General features: G+C 34.7%; 1 protein-coding gene and 1 long non-coding RNA gene across 3 annotated transcripts in view; both read right to left on the reverse strand.

Moving 5' to 3' along the window:
- The window catches only part of LOC105149832 (uncharacterized), a 119,217-nt gene that overhangs the window by 45,645 nt on the left and 49,391 nt on the right, over positions 1–24,181 (reverse strand). The window lies entirely within an intron of this gene.
- The window catches only part of LOC147908633 (uncharacterized), a 47,307-nt gene continuing 30,658 nt past the window's right edge, over positions 7,533–24,181 (reverse strand). The window contains exons 2-4 of the long non-coding RNA XR_015546171.1: positions 13,843–14,068; positions 10,940–11,778; positions 7,533–9,423 (exon numbers count right to left, since the gene is read on the reverse strand). This is a non-coding gene — a long non-coding RNA (uncharacterized LOC147908633). The remainder of the gene's footprint in view (positions 9,424–10,939; positions 11,779–13,842; positions 14,069–24,181) is intronic.

A 24,181-nucleotide genomic window follows, 5' to 3' on the forward strand; every position in this document is an offset into this window, starting at 1 on the left:
ATGACATACAGTTTATAATTTATAAAATATGTCAGTATGACACATTTTATAAATTGTAAACTGTATGTCATTTTTGTAGAATATGATTGTTTTCTTTGAAAAAAACTTAAGAATGATACTTTAAGAACGAATAGGACGGACTATAAAATTAGAATATAATTGATGATTCATAGAATCATTTTATTTAATTTATTTATGATAATAACTCGAAGATAACATTTTTTATTAGGTGTTGGAGTTAATTCGTAGCGTTTTTTAATGAAAGAATGTTATTTATTTCACATGAGCATTAAAAAATACATTAATGAAAGTACTTCCCATCACTTGTAAAACGCTACGAATTAATTCCAACACCTAATAAAATTGTGTATTTTGAAATAAGGTAACATTATATGCACATTTTTTATCTAAATTTTTTTCGAATTTTTTAAAAAGTAAAAAAACATTTCTTTTTTTTGTATATACGACTAGAATTCTGGAAATTTATAGAATTCTAGAAATAATTCGATGCTCGCGAACGTTATTTTCTGTTATTTCGGACAATACCACTCCGCCCTATATATTTTTATATCGATCTCATTTCAACCGTTGTGTACAATTTTTTACAAGATTACGTTGACGGCCTTTTTTATCTCCACGGGATCCCGTTACTGATGATGAAATTTCGCGAGAGTGTTTTGCACCGAAGCGTTACTTTTTTCCACCGCAGGATTATAACTATACTCGACTTAAACTTTCGGCATTACTTAGTTTCGAGATTGGTCGATGGAGAGTACACCCTGTTGTACAACGCGATATTTGCTATATCCATTGCGCTACTATTTCGGCCTGCATTCGCGCGTGACGAACAGAATCCGGACCGGCGCTGCAGCTTTAGAAGTTCGGATCGGCCGAATGACGATGTTTAAAGTTCTTCGAGGTCGGAAGTTTGGCAGTTCGAGGCTCTCTGTGCTTTATCTCAGCGTCGAGAATAGCAGACTTATCGCGCTCGTATGTTCGTTGCGCTTCGAGCTTTTGTTCCGAAAACTTAGAAAAGGACCAATTCATGTCACCGTTTTGTCATCATTTTTTTGTCACGCGACATGCAATCTGTTACGTCGGCATAAACGTATGTCTTTTGAAAAAATCAGAGAAAATCATCAATATATTCTCTTTAAATTCCTTCTTTTTTCTACATTAACAAAGAGATATGATAGGAAAAATTTGTTTGTTTATTAAATGCATTTTTCCTTCTTTTTTATCTTTTTTTCTGAAGAGACAGCTATGTTGTTTTTGACAAATTATAATAAACAAAAATTGTCAGTACTTTAGAAACATAATAATCTATAAATTTTTTTTAGGAGAACTAATTAAATTTGTAGAACTGTCAGAGTAATGCATAGTCAAAATAGTGAAATTTAATATTTGATACTTTAATTACCGTAAAAATACATGTGCGTTACTCTAATTAACAATTTCACCGACTGCATTATTGATTAGCGCTGCTGTTAAAACAATATCGCGTGGCATAATTAGAGCAGAAATCGTACAGTTGATTTAATTCGCGATGGAATGTTCCGGTTACTGAAATTCCGCAGGTCTGTGAATGCGGTTCACTGAGTAAAGTAAACCTTCTAACGTCCTTAGCCGTCATGAAAATCATACACAACGCACCTAATAGCGGCATGTGATTGTGCATGCAATCTCATTATGTTGCCGGCGAACTAATAACATTTCAGTGGCTCTCAAGTAATCCGTTGTGAACTAATTTAAAGCAGTTAATGCCGCCCAAGTCCTTTCGCAGTTCCATGAATGCTGTCAACTTTAGCGACCGTTTCATGCTTGTCATTTTTATGTCTATTTGATAAGATAAGAAGTACCAAAGAATTTTAATAATTGTCAATTTCAGTAAATATTTTATAAAAATTAGATATTAATTTTAATAATATTTTTAATAAATATTTATTAATAATTTCTTCAATTACACGTTCATGTTTTTATTATTTTTGAAATTTTATCAAAATATATTATATAGGAGGGAATTTATTACTAGAATATATTACATAATTTTGGTTTATTACGTCCTCGTGGAAAATATGTTATTTTTACTAGAAATTATAATTTTTTCATATTATAGTAATTATATTAAGTTATGTTTTTCGTGCTTGTTTCGTATATGTATAATTTTCCGAATTGATGTTTTTAAATTAGTAGTTAATTATCTAAAAATATCTAAATTATTTTAAATCGCCAAATATATAATTAATTCGGAAATTCGGAAATTAAGATAATTGAGATTTAAGATCGCATAAAAATGCGATATAAAATTAAGAATTATGATATAATAATAATATAATATAATATATTTTTAAATCTGATATCATAACTGTATAATTGTATTTCTCATTTCATACACGCACACATATATTTTATTTGCCATTCCTATACAATAGACTTTCTATAGATGTCAAAATGACTGATTGAGCGGACAAAACAGTTTTGCAAATTCTTTAATATGATTGGTTTTGCTCCTAATTTCTTACTGGATCTAAATATAAAACTAATTATAAAAAGAATTTTGCAACAATTACAAATTTTACTATTTTCTCTGTTAACGGCAGCCAATTTTGATGTTCTATATCGTATAATTCATCTTATTAATGCTCGTTTCTATCAATACAATTTAATTTTAATTTTGATTCGACTAACTTTTCATTTTTTGCTAATTTTTTAGTTCTAAGAATTTTTTAGTTCTAAGAATTAGAAAAAGATAAAAAGTAAGTTGAATTAAGATTAAAGTTAGTCTACATTGAAACGGGCACAAGGCCACTAATATAAGATTAACTTCAATTTTGGTATAACTTACTATATTTATTTTTTTCTATACATTCTTAGAATTAGAAGAATTGAATCAAAATTAAAGTAATAAAGTTAAAACGAATTCGATTGGATGGGCGCATTGATGTGTTGAGTTGTTATACACAAATTGACGTAAAAATATGTGCTTAATATAAGTATAAATACAGATTAAATCATGAAATCCTCAATATACTTTATTGTGTTATTAAGCAAAATCCGTATTTTGTAATTCGAAATATTTATATTTTACTTCTACGCAGATTAAATTAATGTACAACGGCTTTAATATATCCAATCAAATTCGCCATTAACTTACATTAGTGGAATCAGGCTTAAGACTGAATTCCGTTTATGTTCATTACGAGTACTGAAAATTAACTGAAATGTACAAAGTAAATTGTAGATTTTCAATACTTTTAGTAAAAATAACGGAAAGCAGCCTAAAATACGATCATCAGTGAATGCCGGGCGAGGGTTCGTATTTTGTTTTGGTTCTCCGCCCTTTTGTGTTTTTACTCGCACGACGCTCGGGTCGTCGATTCGCAGTTCGGAGAATCGAGTTGCGTCGCGTGTTTTTCATTGTGAAAGCGAGTCGCGTATACGTACTACGTAATAGTGTACGGGATGAATCAAGCGGTGACCATTCGTGTCGACGAGTACATAACCGTCTTTTACTTACTGGTATTTGTACTTACTGTTTCCCGTTGCGCTTCTACTAGACGTAATGGATATATGTCGTTTACAACCAGCCAGTGTCCGTTGTAATTCAGGAAATGAATCGTGTCGTTTTACATTATTCGCTCAAAAATTTCAAGACGTGTCGTGTGGAATCGGAAGTATCAAGCGAATTCTCGGAGATCAAAACGTATGATAAATCAGCCAGAGTCTCCATTTTCGCACTCGCCATGCGGAATGTCGGCGTCGGTGTGAAGTTGTCGTCGAATATTCTAAAATTCAATCTACATAAAGCCGGTTCTACATTAATTGCAAGCCGATCGCAAGCTTGTTGCGTCAGCCAATCTCGAAGCCTCATTTTTTAAATTGACATATCTGATTGGCTGACGCAACACGCGACCTACGAGTCGTGTTCTATGCCTTATGTAGATCGGGCTTAAATCATTTTCCGTCAAACTCCGCTATTCGTATCGGCGTGTGTCGTTCACGGAGGGTCAGTGCAGCGTCCGCTGTAATCTGTGGATGTATCGTTTTGTATTATTCACTTGTCTGAGGTATATCGCGCGATTGAAAATGTGAGCGGATTCTCGGAACGTTGGCGGAGTGATATCGGTGCGAAGTTGCCGCGGAACACTCCGAACTATTCACCTCCGCGCTTTAGTAAGTAATCCGTAATCGTGTGTCGTTCGCAGTAAGTCAGTGTCCGCTGTGATCCGACCGGATGCATCGTTTTGCGTTATTAACTCGTTCGAGAATCTTAAGATGTGTCGTACAATCGGTAGTGTCGAACGAATTCTCGAAGCATTGCGAGTCGCATCAGTGTGAAGTTGCCGTTAAATATTTTGAATTATTTTCCGTCATGCTCCGCTATTCGCAATCGGCGGGTGTCGTTCGCGACGGGTCAGTGCAGTGTCCGTTATGATCCGTGGATGTGTCGTTTTACGTTATTCACTCACCTGAGATATATCGCGCGATTGAGAGTGTTGAGCGAATTCTCGGGTCAGCGTCTGGAATGATCCGTGGATGCATCGTTTTGCGTTATTAACTCGCTCGAGAATCTTGAGATGTGTCGCGTAATTGGGAGTGTCGAACGGATTCTCGAAGCGTCGCGAGTCGCGTCGGTGTGAAGTTGCCGTTGAATATTTTGAATTATTTCCCGTCGTGCTCCGCTATTCGCAATCGGCGGGTGTCGTTCGCGGCGGGTGTGCAGTGTCCGTTGTGATCCGTGGATGTGTCGTTTTACGTTATTCACTCGCCTGAGATATATCGCGCGATTGAGAGTGTTGAGCGAATTCTCGGGTCAGCGTCTGGAATGATCCGTGGATGCATCGTTTTGCGTTATTAACTCGCTCGAGAATCTTGAGATGTGTCGCGTAATTGGGAGTGTCGAACGGATTCTCGAAGCGTCGCGAATCGCGTCGGTGTGAAGTTGCCGTTGAATATTTTGAATTATTTCGCGTCGTGCTCCGCTATTCGCAATCAGCGGGTGTCGTTCGCGGCAGGTCAGTGTTTGCAGTGATCCGAACGTATCGTTTTACGTTATTTGTTCACCTGAGATGTGCTGTGCAATCGGGAGTGTCGAGCGAATTCTCGAAGCGTCGACGTAGCATCGCTGCATCGCGTCGGTGTGAAGTTCTCGTCGGACATTTTGAATTTCGGCTCGGTTGTGTCGCGTTTATGTCGTGTTCAGTGGACATCGGGCAGACGATGATCGTGTCGGGTTAATTACCTGCCGAAACATAATCGCGGATGCGTCTTAATTTTCGATTGGTCATTCGTATCTGCGTATCTGTGTTCGGAATCTAGAACTGTCGACGATCAGAGGACTTGATCGAAGGGAGCAATGATGGCGTATCAACTGGTGAATAAATTATTATTATCATCCATCTCTCTCTATATACGATAATTGACTTTGCTGCGCGATGATTATTGATTGAAAGTCGAAAAATATTTATGAATTTCACGAATCTAAAACTGAGATTGTGCGTCAATTTTGTGCTCGCGTCTCGGAGTCGTTCGGCTTCATTTACTGTCTTAATTTAGAATGGTGCAACAGACGGTGAGCTTTTGCGAAAACTATCTAGTTACAGTTATAGTCAACGTGAATGAACGTAAGTGAACGCGAGTGGATATAAAAGTGCGTGTCTTGTTAATTTCGCTCCGCTTCATTTCGTCCCGTGACGTCATCGTTGACCTGCCCGCAACCGTGGACTAAGTTAACTGTTGCCGCGTTCAAGGTGACATCAACCGTATCGGCGTACAAAGTGTGTAAACTTTCCTGTGTCAGGAGTAATTGCGTTTCTCGCATCGAATCCGTTCGTCTTCGATGCGACACATAGTGTGTGCAATCGTCGAGCGCACGGATCTTGGAGCTCGAAAGCTCGAATGTCGACGGAGATCAGGAATCCAAGCAGAAAGAACAATGCAACGCTTCTTCTTTTCTAGTTATACAGCCTCGTCTCTGTACTGGAGTAAATTCTGGCCAGCAATTACACAGTGAAGTCAATAAAAAAATGTCTAAAGTGTTCGAAAGGACAATACTACGTTTCTTCTTCTCTAATTGTAGCCTCATCCTTCATACATTGAAATCATTCTGATATATATCCTATAACAACGTACAACGAAATCAACAAAAAAGTATCTAAAACGTGTTAAGAAGGGACAACATGACGGAACTTCTTCCCTAATTATATAGCTTCGTCTTCATCATGTATTGGAGTTAATTCTGGTAAGAAACTTACAGTGAAATGAATGAAAAAATGTCTAAAACGTTTTTTAAATGAAATCGAATATTTGTTTTTAGGATCACGAGAAGCGATTAGGTTTTCAAAAATGAAAAAAATTTTTTCTACCCACGACTCTTCCGATGTAACTAATAATGTAACACGAGAAAGAAAGAGAGAGAGAGAGAGAGAGAGAGAGAGAGAGGAGAGACAAGTGGTCGCAGACAATCGTGACTTTGGAAATCGCGAGAATGCTCGAGCGGCTGCGAGGGACATATCGATTTCGCCATCGATCAGCAGTTTCCCAGGATTTAATCGTCGTTGCAGAGGGAGAGAGAGAAAGAGAGAGAGAGCGATAGTGCCATCGTCGATCCACCCATCGGAATTCTCCCAGCGGCGCTTCCACACGAGTCCGATAAGTATCCTCCATTTGCATTCTACACGTTGCTGCAGCGGTACGTGCCGAGTAGATATTAGGTATATGCTCGCGAGAAAAAGCGTGTAATACGCCTAATAACGGCCTGGGATTCTCTTGCATGTGAGAGTCATTATGCAGCCGGTCAGCTACTAATGTACGAGTAGCGCAAGCCACCGTGGATTCTAAGCCGCAATAATGCACTGTCAGCGCTTGCATGCATTTCTGCACACCGCATGATATATATACGCGACTGACTTTCAGTCATTATACACGCGCAACAAGAAGAGTCCCGCGCTCTCTTCCAGATGCGCATCTTCCATGTAAAATATGTCGAGGCGCTTGAGAAAATGTAATAACGAAACTATTATGAAAGCCACGCGATCTGATTAAATCACGGAGTACTGCGAGCGTTACGTTAAATATTTTACATGCTGTTTACACTCTCTGGATTTCAAAAGTATGGAGTTTAGAGTTATGAAACGTTTCTTACAATTTTAATTTTTAAAGTCCTTTTGGAATTTTTTCTTTATATAAATAATAATATAATAATTATTTTATGAATAAATACAAAATCTTATACTACGTTGTAATACATAAGCTCATATTAAATTTATATTGATTTATATTAAATTAAAATCAAAATTAATTTAAAGTTAATTTTTAAAAGCATATGATGCATAAAAAAATAAGTAAGGAATTTTATAAGTTTACAGGATATTTTAAAGAAAAATGCTCACTATTCTTTAAATTTATAAATTTTCTAATTTAATTAACCGCATTAGATATTTTAATAATCACATCTCGGTTGTCTGAAAATTCCGAAAACATATAAAAAAAAAATAATAAAACCATCCATTAGTCTTTAGTTGAGCAGTTAATTTCTTTTTGATATAAAAAAAACTTCGCACAAAATATTTTAGTATTTTAATTAAGAAAAGATTTAATTTTAAATTGTCCGTAAAATTATTAGAATCAAGATTTCCGTTCCGGTATATACCCTGCGTAATAGTTTCAAGCTACTTTGATGAGTATATGTGAAGGTACAAGTGTGCTTATATTAAATAAAATTGTTTAGCAGCATAAGTCGTCCAAGGCGTGATTTGAAAAATCAATTGATTATCAAACACGTTGAATACTAACGTTCAATATAGCTCAACGTGTACACAAACCGATTATGTAGTCTGTTAATGACACGTCGCTCACGCGATAATGTTGCGATGCCGTAGGCTGACATACTGCCTTTAATACTTCAGCTGTCAACCTCTCGACTTTGAGTATCTAGATCTCTAAGTGCGGGCACTCGCGTGAGCGTTTCGTTCTAATCGTTTGTTTTTTTTTATGAATAGAATGTCTCCTAGATTATCTGGCGCTATTCATGCTAACGAAATGCGGGCGTTAGCGGTACGTACTTGGATACGTACGAACGTAGCCCGTATATTGAACCGTTTCATTTACGTATTGTGTACGTACTCTGTTAGCATGATATAATGGGAGGGAGAGCATGGTACGCTGCTTATGATGTGCACAAATTTCGATCGACGATATGCTTGCTGATTTCTTGATCCTTTTTTGGCATATGGTGTGTCTTAATTATTTTCATTATTGCACTCGTAGAAATTAGCTGTCTGCATACCATTAGTTGGTATATAAAAATATCTCAAGTAGAGCATATTAAATTCTTTTTTAATTAAATAACAGTAGATATAAATGATGGTAATAAACAAATATAATATGTTACATCTTCCTTTGTATGAAAAAGCGGAATTATTGCATTTTAATATAATTATTAATATATGAGATTTTATGATTTTATGATTACTAATTTTATCTGGGAATTTATATTATCACATTCACTTCATTATCATGATTTTATATCACGATTATTCTTATTACTTTTTTTTACCAATGTGCGCAACATTTCTTTTTTTATAACCTTTAACAATGATTTAATTGAATTTGAGATTAAAACTTTTATCACGTCTGTATATTTATCTTTAATACATACGTAATCTGTTTATCTATCAAAATTAAACAATTCGCGATCCGTAGTGAATAACTTGAATAAAGTTCCGTCCGACGAACTAACGTAATTAAATCTCGATTCCGCGAATATATTATCTTTTTTTAGATACCTCATGTTTTTTAAAATTTCTTTACATTATTTTAATTTTATATGTCAAAGATATGAATATTTCATTTTAATTACTATTCCATTTTTCTTATCTATATAATATTTTAAAAGCAAATATTATTGTTAATAATATTTACATTTTGCTGTAACGATTATTATAACATTGATATAAAGGTTTACATATGTACGATCATTAAAATATCGATAAAAACATTTAAATATGTAATAATCAGGAAATATTAAACAAATATGATTCCAACATTAAGAAGAAATATATGAACGTTTAAATTTTGACATTTTTTTTGAATAATGCAAACATTTTTTGCCAGTCGCATCGAAAGATATAATTTTATATGAGTATTTCTACATTCGTTGAATAATTACTTCGATTTCATTCCGTGAGTCTGGCCGCTCGGATGCTGCATCGTTGCATATTATCGGTCGCTCGAGGCGCAGTCCCGTTCCGGGTTGGATCTTTAAGTACCTCAGTTTCCCCTTAACGAATCTCGATCAAAGCAAACGAGCGGGGATAATCGCATCAGGTCGGCAAGAGAAAGAAGAGAGCGTACGAGTTAACTGGATAATGAACTTAATACGAATTTCCTTTCCCAAAGATGAGCATTTATAGGAAATCTTTCCTGAAAAAAGGGGTCGAGAGTGAAAATGTAATGAATCGTAGGCGAAATGCATGTCGCGATTAATTAGTGCAGTCTTTTGCAAGAACTGCATTTCACGTTTATGTTTGATGACGAAGAGAATGAAAAAGAAGAGAGAAAGAGAGAGAGAGAGAGAGAGAGAGAGAGAGAGAGAGAGAGAGAGAGAAAATCAGGGTGAATCGGGATGGTGGAAAAGAGGCGGATGGATAGGTAGACGGATGGAAAGGTGAAGGGCTACGTGACCAAGATGATGTATAGTTGGAGCTCTTAAGCATCAGAACGATAATTTCATAGTCGGTTGCACCGCCAAGGATTTATACTTGTGGCGGACATTTCTGCGCTTGTACGAATCACAATCGCGAGGATGAAACGGCGGCAGCCGCGCATTCGGTTTTACTCGCGCGTGCAATTTGCGTTTCGTTTCGATGCGCAATATTGCTGATTATGGCGCAACTTGGTGCTTGCATCATAACGCGCATTATGATTACGATAATGTCGTTGGTTAATGCTGTTTCCATTGCGAATCTTATACGTAACGAGCAAAGAACCTTTTTGGTAATTTGGACACAACACAGTCGGCAGAAAAGTAAAATCGGTTTGACATTATCCGAGAAACGAGCGTTTTCAATGTGCATTTTAATCTTTTTTCAAAATTATAATATTTTTAATATCGAAGATATATTTAACATTAATATTTTCGCGATTATCAACCACAAAATTTTCTAGATCAGTTTTTTACATCGTTGAAATCAGTCGTTGAAATTTTATTCGATCTAATAATGTACTTAAACATCCTGTGTTCATTTTAGTAAAAAGTTTTGTACAATATAGTGTAGTTATGATATTTTACTCTCAATGTGATCGGAATGTATTTCTTCTCGAGCGTAAAAGGGAAAATTTTCATATAATTTGCACAAATAGAAAAAGATGAAGTTTCGTGATGATGTATCGTGTGGCATGAATCGATCTCCACAAAGGGATGGTCAGAGAAAGGGGACAAGCATGCCATTATATCCAAGCACCTAAGCTTGTTGCTCAGATATTGCTTGTTGGCTTGATGGTACACATACTTGTGTATAAGTTTGTGTGCACACGTGCGCATTACACGTCAGTTTCCCGGATGATGATATTACGAGATGTTCTTTCCAAATAGGGGTGTATATCGTATTATTTTCATCTCTCTTACTTGCGATTAATAAGTTAAATAGAGTGGAAGTTATTGTTTTCTTGTGCTTGTGCGGTTATATTACAAAGATTTGATTAATCGTTGTTAATTTATGATTTATTTTTTATTATTAAATATTATAAATTTCTATGTTCCTTCTAGTACTAAAAATGTTTTGAGTAGTTCTAGTATTGAAATAAAGACATAATATAAAGTGATTAAGTTATACCTCTCTCTGTGCAGTCGCGAAATGCGTTAGTCGCAGGAATTTTTTTTTCTATTGCACAAAGTATATCTCGATGTCTATAGTGCATTGGGCAGAGATTGAATTACCTGTCAGCGTTTCCCGTGATTTTCAGCTGCTACTCGCATTTCATCCCGTGCAATGCTCGTCGGTTCGTCATGGGCAATAAAATGCTTCGAGCGAATGAATCAAGATGGATTGTTCTTTTTTTGTAGTGGTCACTGGTTAAAAAGTCTTTGTTTCAAACAATATTGCCAATCTTTTGTTTTGAAGTGTCCTGTTGACTTCGTTTGAATCGCTTCGACAATCGAAGCGATGATTTTTTTATCTGTTAGTTAAAAAAAAGTGACAGATATAATTGTTAAAGGAAATATATATCACTCTGAACGTTCTGAGATTTTATCTTTTATTTTTTAATACTTATTGTTTCACAAAGTCAGGTGATAAATTGAATGAAGGACGCGACGTGGAAAACGATGAGATTAAAGTAGCAGGTGAATTACATGCAGAAACTAAACAGGTTTTGCCACTTTCCATCGATATTGGGGTGACGTATTGAGTTTAGATAACGGTGTGTGCAGAGATATTTCTCTATTGATCTATTGCGGGTTTACGCATGTAATTCTTAGGAGATAATACGAATTCATCCTCATCTATCAACATTAGCGTTAACATAAATATTCATAAATGCTCGTATAAAATCAATTGTTGTGTTGCTAAAACATTTAATAAAATATTATTTAATATGTTTTAGTTGTATGTTAGGAATACAACCAAAATAATACAGATAAAAAAATAATATTTTTTTTTACAAACCAAAATTTTAATTTATACATGCATGCATATGTGAACGTGCATGAGCGTGTACATGTACATATTTTTCATTCGTTCCGTAAGCATTAATTAAATTGCTTTTTTGTTTGGTTCTCTGAAAAGAGACAAGAAATTATTTAAATCTCAATTTTTTAATTAACACTTTTAGATAACAATCTCTATTAATTTTATTTAAAAAATAGTTATTTTAACTGTAGGATAATAATCATTTTTACATTTCATATTTTGAGATATAATCCCAGCTGATACTAAATTTTAGTTAAGCGTTCCAAATTACGCGTCTATTGATGCAAGGAACGTTTGGCTATTCTATCAATCTTCGTTACAGAGAGAATTCTGAATTCTGAATTCTGATTGATGTTCTGATGATATTTCACTGCATAGAGGTATAATAGGCACGTCGAGAGACGTTATGGTTAGCAGATGCAATATCCGATATCGTACAAATGATAAATCTCGAATTAAATTAACACGAAGGCCGCAATCTGTGTGCACGGTGCTGCTAAATTATTACGTAAATATCGCGGAGGGGATGAGGGAGAATGGCAAGAAGGTATCTAATTAACTCGTGCACGCGTATCTTGGGTTATGCGCTGACGAATTATTTAGATTATTATTGCGAATATGCGAATTCGTCTAATAAACATATTACACCGTACGAATGATGCACGTGAAACGCAACTAAACGTGTTCCCACGTGCCGCGCTACGGAAATTGTTAACGCGGAGCTTCTCTCATTACTGGCATTTATTACTTTCTATCTGATTAGCGAGCGACATGCTCGAGAAAAGTAGGACATATAATGATACAACAAATAATAGTATCATCAAGAATCAAAATTGTTCGTAAATTTGTTGCAATTTGTCTCTCGTCAAATAAGTATCATGGTTGTTTATGAGTACTGATTACCGTGAGTTTGTCAAATAACGATCATTTTCATCATTATCTCTCGGTCATTTGACAAATTATATTCGGTGTTATTTAGTCCGGAAACTTAATGTGTTATTTCTCAGAACAATTTAAAATAGCAAAATCGTAAAAAAATGGCGATAAATTTTTACGAAGATCTCAGTTACCAAAATGGAATAATTTGACTTAAAAAAAAAAAAAACTAAAATAATTGGGGGACTTTGACTCAAATTTTAATAATACTCAGACAGATATCAAAGTCGGAATATAAAACGTTTTAAAGACTTTTTAAGATGTAAAAATTGCTATCTCACAAAACTAAGTCAAATTAATATATTCGCTAAAAACGTTAATTAAGAAATTGAGTGAGATTTAAATAATTTCTTGTCTTTTTTAAGATGCAGAATAAAATGGAAAATCAATTTACATGTATTTAATTTTAGGTCTGTTCTTTTTAGTTAAAGTTCTTGCACGATCCATCTTTCTTCCTTTTCTCTTCGCTTTAGAAAGGAAAAGAGAAAAGACGAACTGTGCAAGAAGTTCAAAAGAACAGACCTTTTAATTAATGCTTTGAAGAACTATATATATATAAGTTAAATTTATTTCGGTTTTAGAAAAGAAAAAAATTGTTTTTATTTATATGATTTTTTTTTCTTGTACTTCTAATAACGTATCTTATGATGATGTATCGATTTTGAATTCGTGCTGTCTAGGCATATTTTTTAAAATTTCGATCAAAGTTGTCCCGGCTGGACCAGTGTTATTCCATTTTACGATATAGATTTTGTCGCGACAATATTTCAAGTTCGCGTTTTTAATTTCGTCAAGGTTAGGATTATGTAAAAATTACGCTTTGTTGCGCCGATAATTGCATTGGCAGTGGTAAAAAAGGCAACAGAACGTTTGCAGTCTCGACTGACTGACCATGCGTAACTTGCATTTATCCTTGAATAATGTATCGAGAGAAGTGAATCGACAGACTCACGGGTGAGCATCACGATTCAGTTCTTCAAGCCGGTCACGTATGTGCACGTGGTGGGCGAACTGGTTCCACAAATGATCCTTCTGCGAAATTCTCGATTGCAATCGTTACGTGTTAATCGCTAAGATGCCTTGATGCGTGGAGTCTGATTTACTTTTCGACCTGCATCCGCTAACGAACGCGCGGCTTTATTCTCTATTTTTAGTGACCTAACGTGTTTGACCAGTGTTCGATTCTTCAATATTTTTATTCTATACTGTTACTCACGCATGTTTTCGTCGCGTCGCTCACGATGCGAAGGCTGGGTAATTATGTTGCTGCTGGTGCACGTATTTCAATAGATTTTTCGATCTCTGGGGAAAGTCCTCTCGTCATTTATTGCGTTCGATGATATCTTGAATATCTTGACATATCTTGAATTTTCCTTTCTTCGTAATTTTGGATTCCACGGTACGTACATTTACGTACGTACGTAATGTACGTCGTTAGAGTTCTATAAATGTTTATAACAATTTCGTGATTATATCGCACACATATCTAAGAAAATATTCGTTTTATTAATTAAAAAGATATTTTCGTCTATATATTAAGAAAAAATGTAGATAATTCCGCGCAACATCACTTTGAATTGTCAATACGAATAATATGAAGTCATTTCTTTAATTGATGTTTGTCGTGCTTTCGATGTGTATGCATGTTCACGCTTTTTTGTGCTAATGGATTGTATAGTGTCATCACTGCATGATGCAGTGTATAGCTGCACGTCAAGGCTCTAAAAAAGAAACTCAGGTAAAAGATTCGTTGGATTTATTTGTCTGGTGATAATCCTTAGACGGGTCTTTACAGGTTAGAGAAATCTTCACAAACAAACATCATCTATTCAAGTAAGGGCACATAACGTTCTAGCGTTCTACGAACTTTCGCTTCCCGTTCGTGAAAGTTTTGGTAATTTCAGCGAGACGCGAATGCACGTCGAATTTTCAAGTTACACTGCTGCGTTTGTGGATAGAAATAACTGGTAACTCCGAAATTACAACATGAGAACACGATGTTTATCCTCAAACCGCACGCGTGTTTCCCGGTCGGAACGATCTCATGGCAAAGTTCCTTAATCCTACACGCGAGGAATCAACGATCCGTTCAATCGAAGTGTTGCTATGTCCGTTTCTTCGAAACATATGTTCTCTACTTCGCAAGAAGTATTGCGAAATTTTTGTTCGGTTGAAACGAACTCCTGGAATATTCCCCACGGCAAAGCGCAAAATTGATGAGACATTTCATGTTTTTGCGACAGCAGACTGCATATTGTAGTATTATAACTGATAACATAAATCTGCCGTTTGTTCGAAACGGATCAAAGCTCGCCGAGCTTTCGATTTATATATATACATATATATATATATATATATATATATATATATTTGTCAGCACGTAAAATTAGTATACTATTTAATCCAGATGATGAAGTGCACTCAATGAGTGATGTACCCTTTTAGAAGGACTTTTAATCTTTTCACAGCATATAACACGCACGCACGAACACATTTCTTTGGCTGGAATTTTATTGAACAATTTTTATATTCATATTCTGGTAAATATGAATATAACGCGTAAAATTGCTGTAGAATTCGATTGATGCACTAAAATGATAAAATTCCTCACATGACTTGCGTTTTTTTTTTTTTGAATCACGATGATATGACTCTCGATGCACAGTCGATACAATGTTTGATTTTTATGTAACAAAGAATAGAAATATACAGTAATACACTTTGAAACGTGGTCTTACATTGGAACAATTCCAGACCGATTCAGATCGTAGCGGTTAATCGACGTACACAGATCCTCTTTGTAACACACAGAATCAATACCACGTTTAATCTTCTCGAGAACAATAAAACGTAATATAGTACTACCCCGAAAAGGGCTATATTAAATCGATTCCAGGTCGATCCAGATCGGTATCGGTTTCTAACGTCGTTCTTTCGGTCTCGTGGCGTTTGATCGACACACTAAAACGGCGAGATTCCGCGAGTGACGCTTGTTTTGGAGCAACAACGTGGCACGAGAGACCGCTATCACGGACAGGTATTTCGGAACGCAATTCGAAGAAGGTCTTCATATAACTTTACGGTGAGCTGTCGGAATGTGTCGTAGGAGCTGGGCTGGCTGGTTTCTCTGGTCACGGCGTGCTTGAGCGACTGGAGAGACCGAGCTGGAGCTCCGCGCGATTCTGAGGCCCGACTACTCGCTGGGCATGAAACTGCTCTCTTCCCTCTCTTCGCCAATGCCCGGTTCGCCGCATGCTGCCTTGGTGGGCATATGTGTACACGTATACGTGCATAAGTGTATATATATATATATATATATATATATATATATATATACACATATATACGTATGTATACATGTATACGCGCCACTCCGCCTGCACCATGCACGTCTCCGTTCGTTCGTCCGCTATATTCCTTGGCTCTGCTGTAAAGTAGGTATACTCCACGTACCGGTCGTTAGTTGTCGGCCACTTGGCGACCGTACCGAACTTGGGTGGGGGCGTGTACCGGCACCTTCTTATCGGCTACGTATGTAGTCGAGGAACCCTCGCCGGCTCTGAAATACCTCGCATACCTATGGGTGCCATGGGTGACGGTGCTCTACGTGGGTACTACGCGCCCCTCCGGTAATTTATGATCTCGCGCGGGCAACGTCTCCAGCGAAGTTACTCGCTATGCCGTTTCTGGTTGCGTAAGAAGCGCGGGAAGTAGCGAGCGATGAACTGATACATGTTCTGGGGAGTAGCTTTATTATGTATTCAATATAATGCGGCTTACGTTGGAAATAATACGTGTGAATTTTAATGAAACATGATATGGAAATTTACGGTAAACTGATATATCGATCTTAATAAGAGATTTGCAATTAATATAAGATGCAAAATATTCGGAGCTGTAACTGTGGTGGAAATGATAACTTATACAGGATACAGTTATAAATTGCAGCGACACAACAAACGGTTTGCCAGAAACAACTCGGGCGTATGTAATACATAAATACAGGAACGTGCGAGAACGAAATACGACGACGTTGGACATTGAAGGACGAGAACAACAATTCTTTCGTGACTCCATTACGTTTTAACACGAAACTTCAGACACTCACATATTGGCGTATGCATCTGAACGTTAGCAGATAGAAATATGTAGTGTCGCGGAGATTTATAGATCTGCTTAATGTCTTACGGAAATCTTGAACACTTTTGAACCACTTGTCATTGTGTGGAAAAGTTTCGAGCGTGGTAAAACGAAACCTTAGATAAAATTCCAGTTTCAATTTCAATTTATGTTTACTGCGACATACTAAAAGTTTGGAATGTTTCGAGTATCTCTTAAGGCTCATCCTCACCGAAGCCAATTGTGACTTGTTTTTCTTCTTTCTTTATAAAGAAAGAAAGAAAGAAGAAGAAGAAGAAGAAGAAGAAGAAACCAGTATGCTGATCGGTTTCGATGGGGACGAACCTTCAGAATATGTGCTGTCCTGCACGTATGAAGGTCTGTGAAAATCTGGCACTCCTAAATACGAATTTTTACAAAATTGATATATCATGAGTGCCGAATTTGTCCATATTTATCCATAAATAATAATTTTTGTGAGTGTTCCTGCCGAAATTTGCACTACTTCTTTGTTTATACTTTATTTTTGCAGGATGGACAGAAATGATTTTTTAACAAATGCTGACAAATTATGAACAATCAAACGCCATATGAATTTTGTAAAAATTCGCATTTAGGAGTGCCAATTTTATAAAGACCTCAAATATGACTATTTTGCAATATTTTCGCGATTGAATAAAGTTACAGAAAATTAGAAATATATTATGCCGTAACATTAATTCTATTGTCAGATTCCTTACAATCGTAAATTGCATTGGTGAACAGATGGCTTAGATTATTGTTAGAGCGTTTATAACTGTAATTTTGATGGACAAGCGGTACACATAATCATATAGTAGGGAAGAACAAATCGACATTCTTCATGGCTAACGTAAATATTAACTACTTTATTGCAATTCTTGTTGAAGTGTCAAGAATCCGAGTGTTCAAAAAATTTGCAGTTCAAAAAATTGCTCTTTACACGTTTTTATTTAATCTGTATTTATGATCTGTGGAAAGTGATATATATTAGGTGTTGGAATTAATTCTACTAATTGTAGCGTTTTACAAGTGATGGGAAGTACTTTCATTAATGTATTTTTTAATGCTCATGTGAAATAAATAACATTCTTTCATTAAAAACGCTACGAATTAATTCCAACGCCTAATACTTGAATAAGTAATACTCAAGTAACGTCTCAAGGAATTGATTTCTGAATCAATACTCACATATACATCGCTTTATCAATATATTGATAAATTAATACTGACAGTTTTTGTTCTATTAAGTTTTTCAACTCTTCAAAATATTATAAAACTGTACTCATTTTTTAACTGCTCCCATTTTTTAATGTACTGAAATTATTTGTTTATTTATAACAGTAGAAAATATATTTATAAACTTTTATTTGCAAATGTCGCGATATAACCAAGTCATCAAGTACTTATGGAAATGAATTCGAGGCAGGGATATGAGCTAGCGATTAGAGCAATTGGGGTAGAACGTTGTCAATAGTTAGACGCTTTGATAAGTCTTCCGCGACTCGTGTCTATATCTGTTAATTTAGCATGGCAATAGGTTTATTAGGAACAGAGGCGACCGTATTAGATGCGATATTACGTCAACGATTGCAAATTCAAAATGCACTTCAGTATTTGAGCATACATCATTAAACGTGTATTACATATACATATTTTAGTGATTATAATACTAAAATATTGCCTTGCAATTATATGTATATATTGATTCAAATTATTATAAATTAATACATGGTCATTAAAATGCAGCTCGTAAACTAATAAATACGTGATTAATATTCAAATGTCGCACTCTTTTGGAAAGTTCATCTAATATTTTTCAATTAATATAAATACAATGCACCGGATGCATCAGCGACATCAGCGTGCCAAACTATCGAGGAAAATCGATATAGAAGCGCGAAATACAACTGTTGCGACTCTAGGACAAACGGTCACAAGATTGTTCCACATCAGACTCCGTACATTGTGTAGAAATGTTTATTTTGCCACAGATCGAGACAGATGTGCAAGAATAGAGTGCACGGAATGACTGAAAATAACATGGATGAGCGAAGTGCATTTCGTGATTCTGCGAGAGTCCAATCGATCTTGTCATTCCTACTTTATTCGTATACTTACACATCTACACGATAATTATTTTCACGTGAATAATTTTACTTTTGATTTTGTAACGAAAATTTATGACTCGTAAAAAGTACAATAATTTTTTTTGTTTTTTAAAACAGTTATAATTGGATGGCAAAATGTTTTTGATAGAAATTTTAACGAGAGAGATTGTCCATCAATTTATCGTCTCCATGATAAATCGAAAGTAATGCTAGCCTATAAATAATTATAATTTTTTTTTCTTTTCGAATCTTCTGACATTAGTTTTAACTGTGCAAGTTTTAACTGCTTTATCTTTGGTAGTCATTTATCTCGATCCGTCGTTTCTTCGAGGTCGCACAAGACCAGACACGAGATAAATGATTCAAACGACGCAACGTAATTCCGCTGGGCTCCGCCAAGACGCCGTTGACCATTTCTTTTTTCGCTTTGGAATCGCACTTGATGCGTCGGGATGCGTTAGCAGCCAGGAAAAGGAGCTTTATTTTATTTATACGCACAGCTGGATCGGTGCAAGGAGGAAAAAGAGCACTGTATGGTTCACCGTATGCGGAAGGGAGAACGAGAGGAAAGACTGAGAAAGGGTGAGACGCGACGGCCTGGAATGGATGGAATGGCATGTTAGGCGAAATGTACGTGCGCGAATGTTCCGCACACACTCGTGGGTGTTGACATCCAATTATTATACTTCCTCCTCGCGCACGAGGCTTCTTGAACCCCGTGATGTAGATCCCAACGTCATACATATCACCCGCCGTTAATTCTATCCGTGGTGTCATGGAATATTCTTTTGACTTTGGGTTTGCTTTCGTTTCTCGCTCTGTTAAACCCTTTGCACGCGCAACATTACTTTCGATTGCTTTTCCGCGACCTGTTCTTTTTCTTTTTACGGTCGTTACGTACTTTCTTCGGGACACATTCATGGAACGTTCGAAAAATCTATCTTTTCTATAAAGAGCCAAGTTTCAACACTTTCCTAGTATGGTTTTCAAATTATCTTCGTAGAAATCACTTTTAAAATATTCTAATGTAATCGCTTTCCATTTGTGAATTTTGTATTTAATTAATTATTTGAGATATAAAATTTCCGCAAAAGAAATATATTAAATGCGTTTTATATATGTTTTAAAAAATTTATAATATTCTTAGTCTTGATGTTATCATTGCAATTAAATGGAGTTGAAATATATATACTAATATTAGTTTCCACTAATATAAAACTTTAATTTTCGTTCAATTTATTCTTCTTTTTCTAATTCTTATAACTAGAGAGAAATGAAGAGTAAGTTAAATTGAGATTAAAGTTAATTGGTGGAAGCGAGTATAATATAATTAGTTTCAATTGCTTCGCGAGACTTATATTTGTCTCTTTCATGAGAATCGAAATTCGTCGGTAGAAAAACGCGCACTTTTATATAAAATGTATATGTAATGTTTTATATATATATATATATATATATATATATATATATATATCAGTTTACGAGACGTTTGTAATATTTCATATCAATATGTGCCAGAATAAAATATAAACTATTTCGTAAATTACTAATTTTTCGATAACTTAAATATTTTTAATGAGGATCAATGGAATGATATTATGTAGAAAAAAATCATATAATGCCTATATTATATAAGTTCAAAATCATATAAGTTCAAAAACTTATAGGCGATACCGTTCGTTCATATGATTTTAAAAAATAGATTTTCTTAGAAAATTAATTTTATCAATATTTGCGTCCTTTCAAACCGTACTTTTATCTGAAAATTTTTCCATATCTTTCATATTTTCTAAGATATTCGACTCATTACGTTTGAAATGGATCACCCTACATATATATATATATATATATATATATATATATATATATTTACACAGTGTATATAATGAGTAAAGTAGTAACAAAATGGTTTGCAGTTCCGAGTTCGTCGAGTTGAATGGATACACTTCGTATAGATCCACTTGTGTTTCTTTTTTGTCTCGACAATCCCTTTGCGCCAATTTAGTTGGTCAGAACTTTCGATATGATCGAGCACTTTCTCGTTGTAGCTAGCGATGTAGCTGATATTTTTCGATTATGGAATTATTCTCTCCGTCAATATCACTGTTATCTCTCTCTCTCTCTCTCTCTCTCTCTCTCTCTCTATCTATCTATCTCTCGATTATTACATATAATTGCTTTATCAACAATATTCAAATTAATTATTAAATTTTTAACGATCAGATTTTTAATAATAAAATTATGAGATTTTTCAGACAGACTTTGATCTTGAAAAAACTTAAGCTTGACAATTTTGACCGTAAAATGCCACACTGCTGGAGTAGTTTTGTATTTGTGTATTTCGTTCGGCGTAAAATTACGAAACTTGCAGCAACTTATTCTCTTTGGAGTTACAAACTCCTTTCGCTAAGTCGCTCGGAGTGTCCGATGCAATCGAGCATCCTCGTGGTATTTAGTCTTACATTTTTTTTTATTTCTACTCGCATTACGTAACTCTTAATTTGTTCTTCGAATATAACAGAAAATTTTCTTTGCCGAATAAATTCGAGTATATTTGGTCGAAGCGATTACAATTTGCGTAAAATATTTAAAAAAATCTTTAGAAGAATGTTATTCGAAACGTTCAAAAAATCTTTTTATTTCTAGTTATACAGACAATTTTATATGCAATTCTAATACATCTATTTTAAATCTAGTAAAGATACAGATGAATATCTTTTGTTAATCGCAAAAGCTTGGTTTTTACGACGGCCTATTATCGAATTCTGTTAATTGTTTGAATTTCTCTCTTGTTACATGTATATATTAAAATATTTTTTAATCTTATTGAAAACGGAAATTGGTTTTTACGTTTTCATGTAAAAATGAATATTAGAATTCTGTAGAAAAATTGATTAATTGGAATTGCATGATTTTTGAGAGAACGACAATTTTGTATGAAAATTTAGTTTACTTTTAATTCTAGAGCTAGATATATAGAAAGCTGTACATAACCCGAGATTTTCGCAGCACGCGATGCATTAAAAGTAACGTCTCGAACGGATTTTCTCAGCTGTTGTGCATCGTCAAAAGCCTGCCTCCCTAATTTGGTCGAAGTGTTTGCTACAATTGAGCATTCCCGCGACTTGACATTTATTTTGCAACGTCGCCTTGTTTTTTCGCTTTCTTTCTTTTTTCTCTTCCTCTCTCGACATATGCAGACGAATAATAAATAAGGCGCGCCCTAGGGCAGAATGCATCAGAGAATGCACTCAGCACAGCCATCAGAAATACGTCTTGCCATTGTTTCAACAGAAACTCGTAACGGTGCTCGTAACGAGATCGATACAGTATTTTCTTGAAATTAGACATCATTATATCGCTGATTTAGAATTTTATTAACGTAGACCTTTTGACCTTTCAAAGAATTTCAATATTTCTCACATTTTGTAACAATTATTTTTGTAAATGTATTTTCAAATGTGTATTTTTAATTTTTGATAAAAATTAAAAATCATTTACATTAAAAATATGTTTTTCATATATTAAACATAACAAACTTGGCAAAGCAAATTTTTCTCGACAATCTGCGAGATTTTTATTTCAAAATATAAATACTATAAATAAAATAAATTCAGTATAGAAATATCGTCGATGCAAGCGGGAAATATTGTGACGAGAATCTCTCTCTCTAAAGCTAAGCCGGCGTTCAATAAAAGTCAATCGATCGTATCTATAATTTTGTTATTGCTAGAAACAATTTAATCTCGAGTGTGGGACGAGATCTTTTTTTTGATTCATGTACGTGAGCGAATCGTTGAATTCGAAAAAAGAAATCAACAACAATTTAAAGTCGGTTTTCCAAAGCCGACCATGTGCGTTATCGTATTTTTATGCTAAAGTATTTGACGATTATTATGAGTTAAAACAGTTCAAATTATTATTTATAAAGAATAATGTAAAATTTTCATTATAGATATTGTTTCTTCAATGATATTTAACAATAATGGGTATAATTTAGTAAAATTCGCTGGGAGTATAAGATATATGTGTTATGTATATTAATATTTACATATTAAACTTTCTAGACTATGAAGAAAATTAAAAACGATTATAAAATAAAATCGATATAATCGTTTTTAATTTTCTTATAATAATCGGAGTAGAATGATATAATTGGAGAAGCTAATGAAACGCGCGCGCATAATTTTCTTTCACACGCGGTGCATAATTTTCTTTCACATGCTAATTTAACTAATGACAAAGTATTTTTATTTGACAAAGTATTTTTAATATCACTTTTGATATCATATGAATTATTTTATTAATTTTACTATAGCATATGATATACAACTAAAAAATATTTAACGTCAATACATTGTGTAACACGTTAAGGGATTAATAAACTATAGGTTTTGCTTATATATTAAAATGAATAATTCGTAACGGTAGGAAGTAGACTTGCGAAAATCTGTTTAATCGCATTTCGGCACAAGTGTGAAGGATAAGAGAGGTCCGAGCAGAGGACGCTGTCAATGACTTTGGCGTGCCGGAGAAAAGTAAATATAGCACAGCTACCAAACCAGTTCTCTTAAAATAACTTGTGGTCCTAAGGAGCGCATTCTCCATCGTATCGATGGCTTTTTGGTATCGGAGAATGCACGCGATCGACCGCTGGACGATAAGCATGCAGCTTCAATGATATGTGTGATGTATTTCGTAATAGTGTGCTATTTTAAGCTTTATAACATTTCTAAAAATTAGAATCTATACAATGGCAATAAATTGAAGCAATTGTAACTTGCAATTCGAAACTTACTAGGAATATCAAAAATTAAAATAATTATCGGTTTTATTACAAAAAAATGGATCTTGTAATACTGAAAAATTATGTAAAATCTATTGTTCCAAATTAGCATTTTTATAAAAATCTAAAGAATTGGCCTATTATTAATAATTATTTTTAAATATCTAAATACGTTGTCCATACTTTCGATAACTATTAATTCTATCTCTATCTTGAAATTAAATTATTTAGTCTGAGACGTTTAAGCTGCCAGAATAATAGGAATACTATTCTATGGTGTGTGTATTCATAGCGTATTATAGTTCGACCGTAAATTGGAGCGAATAATGGATGTGTTACAGTGGCACGTGTGTAGCTATCCGATACGGAATTATTCAACGCTTGTTAAACAGAGGCCAACATGATCGTTCGTGTGGTCGTAGGACAACCACGTGGAATTCTGACACATTTAACAAAGTGTTGGAATTTTTGTTTAACACTATTTAATGCATATCGATTTTAAAAGACGAATTTACATTATA

The sequence above is a fragment of the Acromyrmex echinatior genome, chromosome 9, assembly GCF_024713525.1.
Source record: "Acromyrmex echinatior isolate Ae372 chromosome 9, ASM2471352v2, whole genome shotgun sequence".
In the NCBI taxonomy this organism is placed as follows: Eukaryota; Metazoa; Arthropoda; class Insecta; order Hymenoptera; family Formicidae; genus Acromyrmex; species Acromyrmex echinatior.